This window comes from Cupressus sempervirens, chromosome 11 (assembly GCF_028749045.1).
Source record: "Cupressus sempervirens isolate cs-2001-9-10 chromosome 11, ASM2874904v1, whole genome shotgun sequence".
NCBI lineage: Eukaryota > Viridiplantae > Streptophyta > Pinopsida > Cupressales > Cupressaceae > Cupressus > Cupressus sempervirens.
Window position 1 is genome coordinate 250,453,363 of NC_143128.1, and position 8,381 is coordinate 250,461,743.

General features: G+C 34.3%; 1 long non-coding RNA gene and 1 pseudogene across 1 annotated transcript; one reads left to right on the top strand and one right to left on the bottom strand.

Annotated features, from left to right (window-relative positions):
• Positions 1 to 244: 244 nt before the first annotated feature.
• On the bottom strand, positions 245 to 1,370 carry LOC149529091 (protein NRT1/ PTR FAMILY 5.10 pseudogene; annotated as a pseudogene).
• Positions 1,371 to 7,389: 6,019 nt separating this feature from the next.
• Positions 7,390 to 7,953, top strand: LOC149529092 (uncharacterized). The gene is made up of 2 exons (XR_016359063.1): positions 7,390 to 7,527; positions 7,763 to 7,953. It is a non-coding gene; the product is annotated as an uncharacterized LOC149529092 (long non-coding RNA).
• Positions 7,954 to 8,381: the final 428 nt, after the last annotated feature.

The following is an 8,381-nucleotide window of genomic DNA, read 5'->3' on the forward strand; positions in this document are numbered from 1 at the left end:
AGAACAAATAATTGAGAGGAAATAATTCATAGTAAAATTTTGTTTAATAAAATGTTCTCTGTCAATCGCAGAGGAACGAATGTAAACATTCTTGCTTAAAAAGACTGAACAATGATATGGATGTGGTTGATGGAAACAAAATATTTACACTATCATGATAAAATTTAAATAACAAACTAGAATAGTAAAACTGGTAATGTAAGCACTAGTGTCACCCCTCATAGGTATAACATGAAGTTAGTTTCTAGGAAGCATTCTCTGTGTTAGTAGATGCAGTCTCTTTGTACTTGTAACAGCTAGCAAAGGTCATGAACATGCCCAGATTGAGTAAACTCAAAGAAGCAAGAAGCCAATAAAAGTAATCTAAATGAGATCTATTCAAGTTGTTTGCAAACCAACAATGCTCCTGCTTTCCACAAGTAGCCTTCTCAATGATCAAAATGAGGAAACTATTGAGGAGACTACCAACTCCTAAAAAACTCAAATAAATAGCAATACCCAAGCTTTTCATTGTTTCTAGCATTTGATCATAAAAGTACTCTTGCATTCCTACCATTGTAAACACATCAGCCATGCCAAAAAGAACATATTGTGGAAGTAGCCAAAAAACACTTATTGGGATTGTTGCCGAGGGAACCTCTATGAGTCCATTATCCCTTGTTGCATTGATTCTCTTAATTTCTACCCCTGCAGCAACAATCATTGAAATGACAGAAATGAACATACCAGTTCCTATCCTTTGGAGCAATGTTATACCACTCTCATTCCCTGATAATCTTCTTGCAATTGGAACAAAGATACGGTCATAGACAGGGAGCAATAGGATTCTAGATATGTTCATGAAACATTGCATACTTGCTGAAGAGATCACAAAATGTCGACCAATTTTTCTATCCATTGTGCTGCCCTATTTTGTGAAGAATGTTGAGGATTGTGCAAAGACAACACCATACATTAAACATGCCATCCAAATGGGTAATATGCCCAGGAGGAGTTTTACCTCTTCGACCTGTTGTACTGTGCAAAGTCTCCAATTGCATGTTGTTTTGCACTCAAAGTCTAGTTCATCTTCAATTGTTGCTTTGCCAAGAAACCTAAAAAAACAAGACTATGAGTTTCATCAAAAAGGAATCTCCCAAGCATATAGGCCCAAAACAAACACAGTTGAGAACTCCAAGCATTATTCCCAAATGTTGTTACTGAACTAGAATTTGAAATTGCATCCAACATCCCTTTTGTTTGGCATGCCTATAATGGAAACTTGGCAGACATTCTGAAATTCCCCTCAGCCTCATATTACCAATTTGGTCCATTCCCAGTTTGAAAACACAAAACTTATCATCTAAGTCTATCAGATTTTCACAATCCATATTAAATGTTTGCTTTCTTTTCTGGGATCATGGGACAGTTTTTAGCATCAACCAAGTAGAGTGAGAAGAAAAAAAATCCAATCTTAAAATGTGATGTTTTGAGGTTGGAGCAAGACTCTGACATATACTTGCATAGTGAGGGTTTGAGACTCTTGAGGGAGGCTGATAGAGTCACCAAGATTAGCCCTTGCCATGTTGCATTGCATGAAGTATTACTTGGGCATGTTAAAACACTGGAAAATGAAAACTTATTCAACTACTTTGAAAGCAAATGGACATCTGATTCAGTTTCCAACAAGTGCATATTCAGTTTCTTTATTCACAAAAACTCTTAAATCTGTAGATAATATTGGTTAAGGAATTTTATTCCAAATTACTCTACCCATTAATTGTACCGTTAAGGAAAAGGATTTTGTGAAGGAAAAGAATACTAACAAGTAGGTAGATGAGAGAAGAAGCAAGGATTGTCCAGTACTGACCCAAATATGAATCAGCAACAAAAGCACCCAAAAAAGGCAAAATGTATTGTACCCTTGACCATATGTTCATATTGCATGCAGCAGTTGCAGTGCTTTCATTCAAAACACTTGTGAGATAAATCATCAAATTTGAAGATATGTCGGCATGAGCAAACCTCTCTGCAATCTCCAACCTTGTTATTAACAAATAAATTTAATGGTTGAAAATTGCCTCTGAATGGATAGACTCCTCAAAACCAAAGGAGAAAAGGGTTGGTCATGTTTAAAAATACTTGTCCAGTTCTCTCCACATGGAGAAAATGTAGCTAAAAAGAACCTTCAAGGCTTCAACAGCAAAGGAAAACTCAACTAATCCAGATGGAGAAAACATAACTGAAAAAAATCTTCTGTAAAACTTATAAAACCACTTCTGATAGCAAGGGTAAGCAATGCAATACAACAGGAAACACCAAGAGCAATTTTAACAAACACTTACACTAAAGACCTTTCCACCTCACACTATTTGCTCCCCTTAAAGAGAACCCTATTATTTAGCCTTTAGATACTTTAAATTTATTACATTGAATGCAAACTTGAGAGTTGAGAGGATAGTGAAAACATGACATCATTTAATCCTTGGCACAACTGGCATATGCATATTTCTAAATATCTGATGAAGCACATCTTATGGTAAGAGGAGCATGTCCCAGAGTATGGGATTTTGAATTCGGGTAAGCAGCTATTATTTGATGGTCTATCCAAGCATAGATTCCTGACAATGAGGAATTATATCTGCATCCTTAAAGAAGGTAATGGAAGGTTAGCTTTCTTCAATAAGGAAGATGGATCATGGAGCTACTGGGGAGTGGATGATAGTAGAAAGAACATCACAACTACTGTTAATGCGCATCTCTGTGATCCATCATTGATTAATCTCAAATCAATGACTAATGTCTTAGGGGTGAGGTGAGGTGGTAGAACTTGATGACAAATCAACTTCATTGTGTGAGATTGATTTATCTCAAATCACCTTGTCTATACAACCATGCATCTTGTGTTGTTACATAGTGTGAGATGTGTGGCAATCAAAGTTTTGTACCTCTTTGTTATGTTATAATTGGTGAAACTTTTTGATGCACTTTTTGAATGGTGTCATTTTGAGTTGTAATTGCAAAATTATGAACACGAAGTTGAGCTAATTGGCTTGTTCTGGTTTTTTTTCAGAACTCTAAATTTCCATATGGATCAACACCGGCAGCGAGTACTTTCATGTTTGTTCCAAGTAAATCCTAGAAAACAACTGTAGTTATTGATTCCACAAGTTGATATAACTTTTATTTATTTTTTCTTGTCCCTCCTGTTGTATTCACATTTTTCTCCCTTGTCTTGTGTGGCAGTTACAACAATATCATCATAAAATATGCTTACCTTGCCACAAAGCTCACATAAATTTCTATACTGGTGTACTAAGTGGGTTAAAATTTTGTTAGAGAAGGTATGCCTCATGACCTGGAAAATCAAATGAGTTAATTCCAGTTCCATCCACTATTCTGTTATCCAAGATGTTACTAGAGTCTAGATGAGCTTCACGTCTCCTCTCATTCAATTGGCATGACACTTATAGAACTCTCTTGATGTGGGTATGATCCATACATCAGAGAAATAATTGATTCCTAGAGTATCATTTTGTACAAAATAAGCGACAACTAATTCATCTTCTTGATATATCTTCTCTTAAATGCAATTTTTTTAATTCCTTTTATTGATTTTTTTCATTTCATGCACTGCTTCCTAACTTGTTTCCAATCAAATCCAACATCTTCATTTCATAATGTCAGTTCTATGTTGCACAAGAAGCATGTTGCTTCAATTTATTTTAAGGGCTTTGAGATTATCTATTCATACACAAATTAATGATGACTGATTTCCCACTTCTAATACAAAATGCATACATCTTTGAAAAAATGAGACCCAATTAGCTTGTTTTCTTAGAGAAAATCAAGTGAACTTCCTATAAATTCCTATTCTATCATACTAAGTGGGAAAAAAAAAAAATAGGCAGAGTGAGTCAGCTAAATCAACCAAGAAAATCACTAATACAAACCCTCATGATCCTATAGTCAATAGCTGTCCTCCTAAGACCTCTCTTACTCAAGGCAGCTCCAATCCCAATGTTCAATCTATAACAATAAAGAGTCTTGTCTTCCCAGAAGAAATCTTAATGTAATATATAGTAGCCACTACTTAATTAAACTACTAAGCTCAAACTCCTAAACTCCTACCAATGTAGACAAGATGCTCTAAACTCATTATATCATTTATCCACAAATGTTGAAAATTAGTCTAGAATGGTGTCAGCAGATGTCGTTTCCAAGATTGTTCATCTCCTCACTGTCTATGAAGTTGATTTTACAGAAATTTGCATTAGCATCTTATATAATCTAGCTACCATTGAAGATGGAAGAATAGAAATTGCTAATACTAATGGTTGCATCATGACTATAGCGGAGCTGCTTGATACAGGCACCCCTAAGGAACAAGAACAATTGGTGGCAATACTCTCGTTGCTATGCACCAAGAGCTTTGACCAATGTCAGCTGGTTTTAAGAGATGTATTTTGAAATGATGTACTTTGAAATCAACAAATGCCCTCTTATATTATTCAAACATTATTTTGTAGACTTGTAGGCAAATATCAACATGAGGCCAGAGTTGTAGATTTGAATATTGATTATTAGATAGGTTCAAGAGATACTAACCAGTGTCAGATGCCAAATAGATGATCGCCATAGAAACATCCTATTTTTCTCCTTCTTTATAAAGAGGTTGGTTTTTCTGAAGATCACCTAAGAATTCCTTGGGTGAAAGTATGCCCATTCTAGTAATACCTTCAATTGGACCAGATGCAATACCATTTACACATATTCCATAATGCACAATAATTAATAAAGACTATAATGCACAATAATTAATAAATATTGTACAAATTATGGCAAAACTTAATAAATTTCTTGTGCTACTCTTTGTTTGAAGGAACTACATCTGGGGTTTATAGCCACTTTATAAGTTATCATCATACAAAGGACTTAAATTGGATCCTACATGGCATGGATCAGAAGGCACATTCCAATTAACCAAGAAGATTATGCCTACGATATTGTCATGTCCCATGAGAAAGAAGACGATGGAAACTGTGGGCAGAACAAGTAAATAGAAATCACCCTCAAAAAAGAAATCATTGAGTTCCAAAGGAAGCTTAAAGATCAATATAGTTTAGCATTACCAAATGAACTTCAGGATAAAATCTCAAAAGAAAATAGTCAAACCAGACCTTGTGTATAGAAAGAAAAGAAAATTATATTAATGTCCACAAGGGACTAGAGATAGCAAAAGTTTTTAAAAAGTTGTAGGAAGATGAAAAGCAGAATTGTCTGAACTCTAAACTTTGAAGGTGTATTTATTATTGAAGTAATATGTTAAAACTTAAGACACATAAATCATTGATAAGTAGGAGATATTTTCCACATCAAGTCAAATTCTGATATTGCTATCAAGATTCAACAGTGTAGTTTTTGAGTCAAACTCATTGAACCATGATTCATGCATAGTAGTTCACACAGACTCATTTCTCATGAGAATGAATGAACACTTTGCACTCATTGCATCGAGGGAGTGCTCACAAAGATGAAGCACCACGACTTGCTCAAAGGCTCAACCATTCCAGTACTACTCCAGCTCAAGAAGGCTTAACTATGGAGTTTCCTCCATGGTTTAAACCACTCTACTTGGAATCCCATTTTCAAAGCGTACAACAAGTGTTGTGCCTTATGAACCATTCATTAGAAAGCCCGTTGAGCTCATCAATAGATAAGCCTAAGATATTTTCCACAACAAGTGAAATTGTGATATTGCTATCACGATTCAACTGTACATTTTTTGAGTCAAACCCATTGACCCATGAATATAATATATGACCCAAGAAAGAGGGTGAAATTGTAAATGTAATGGATTATACATCCTTTCCTCCTACTACCAGATGACTAAAGGTGCTTGTGTGCTAATTGTAACCCCTTTTCTTGTAGTTATTTGTAAAATATATGTGGAAAAATGAAATTTCTGAAATGAAAACTCACAGTAATACAATCAAATTTCTAAATGAAATGTAACCATAAATACTGGTAGAATCCTTCAATTACTTAACACAAATATATAATTGGATTTTCATTGAATTAAATCCTACATTGGTCAAAATTAAATAACAAGGATAACATATAGAGCATCACATGTCCCAAAATGCTTTGTCAATAGGACAAGTGGCTAGACGGTGAAAATCTCAACATGGGATGATTATACCATTTACTACTCCCCTACTAACAAAATGTCAAAAAGTCTTTAAATGACTATGTGCCATGCAGGTCCCTTTATCCTTAATACCAACATACATGAGGAAGATATGTCTTAGTTCAATGACTAGTTGAACTTTGTATAAACACTCAAAGACTTAGGTCTACATTTAAACAAGAAATTCAAAAGCCTTCTGAACAAATCAATCTTATCTCAATTTAAATTATGAAAATGAAAGCACAACTTTTACTTCTTTACGATGACCGATACATATCAGATCTATCCATTCAGAATGGAAGGCAAATAAGCCTTTTCAACAAGGTAATATCAAATAATTTCTAAGTATTCAAACAAGAAAATGAACTACCTTACTCTATGATTTGAAACAGGAATATCAAATGAGCCATATAGAACAATCAATGAAAATGTTCTAAGTGGTCAAGCAAACTGTCAAAACTGCATAAAGATCAATGGTATGTAATAACCCCAACTAGGTATGGCTTCAATAAGCACCAATTTCCTTTCCAATTCAGTTGTTTGACATTTCATCAAACACTTTGACAATGACTAACCCTCACTGTTATGCAGTTTCTTATGGGATTTTTAAGTGATTCTTCTAGTCTGAATTTTAGATAATATGTTGGAAAGAAATGACAATACTAAAACTTCATCAAACTAAGCCAATTCTAAATATGAGAATCAAATTTGTAATGCTGAATGTACTAGTGAAACTCATAAAATTGAAATGCGAATAACTGATATCAGGAATAGTGTAATAATCCCTTCTTGCTCTGATCAAGGAGATCAAGTTTGGGCTAGAAGTATTTTGTCAAATAGTTAGCATGTAACCCAGGTCTTAAGCTTGGATACTACTTAAGAAATCACTCATGGGAACATAGTAACAAGACCAAAGGAATGTGCAAACAATATGAAAACTCAAGAGATAACAGTTCTGAATTTTTATTATTCTCCACTATAGCAGATCTCGTACAAAATTTAATCTATCTGAAACCATGAAGGAGCAATCACTGACTGTATCCCAAGAAACTAATCTATGTTTACATTACTAACACAAGTAGTAATGCAAAGCAGTTTCTAGCTGGAAATCTGTTTGCAGCAGTGAGTGATGTAATTTGGGACAATGGAGCAGCTTGTGGGAGACAGTACAGTGTTAGATGTCTCAGTGGTACAAATCAAATCTCACAAAATCCATGCTTAGACAACACCAATTCCACTATTGTCAAGATACTCCATTACTGCTCTTCTAACTGCAATGGAACACTCCAACTCTCTGCTGATGCCTTCAGAGATATTGCTACTTCCACAACAGGGACAATCAATATTGAATATGATCAGTAAGTTTATATTTAACTTTTAATTTGGTCATTCTTCTTTAAAATAAGATGTGGGCCTATTTATTATTGACTAGTCTCCTCCCAATTCACCCAAATTAGAGTTGGGGGTTGGGTTATAGACATTTCAAACCTATAAAACAATAAAAGAAAACACTAATCTCCAACCTAGAATTCTCTCAAGTTGTTAAAATTGGTAGCTTTCAATGATTATTGACTTTGATGTGTTCTATTGCAGAGTATAATAGCATCAAGTTCTATTACACAAGTGTTAGGAAACTCTTCTGTTTAAGGTTGCCATGAATTGGGGAATTAAAGGTCAGAAACATTGTGTAAAGAGAATTATTGTATAAGCATCTTATTTATTCCATTTTATGTATCACACAGCTTCTGTAATAACATTAATATTGATTGTAGCCCATTCCAACATTATCATATTCATTGTGATTGTCTATTGCAAATGTTCCTTATCATTATATGTGGAATAGTGTAAACTGATTGTTGATATATATTCGATTAATCTTAATTTCCTCTAAAAAAATTATTTTGGAAGATGAAATAATAAAAGAATGGAAGATCCCATAGGTGTGATAGTGGAATCAAATTTAAAATCCTACAAAGAGGGAGTGGAGATACAAATTCCCATCTCCAAAGAATTTTTCAGAACCAAACCCAATTGTGTGGAATTGATAATTTGTTCTTGGGAATTCCTAGTTCCAGTGATAAGTCATGGCCTTCTATAGAGAGTTTTCTTTGTTAGATCCAAAACAATTTGGGTAACATCGTCAAGTTTATGGTATTCCTGACTGTTTTAAGAAGGATACAACTAGTAGAAATTATTGAGGGTTGCCATGGAT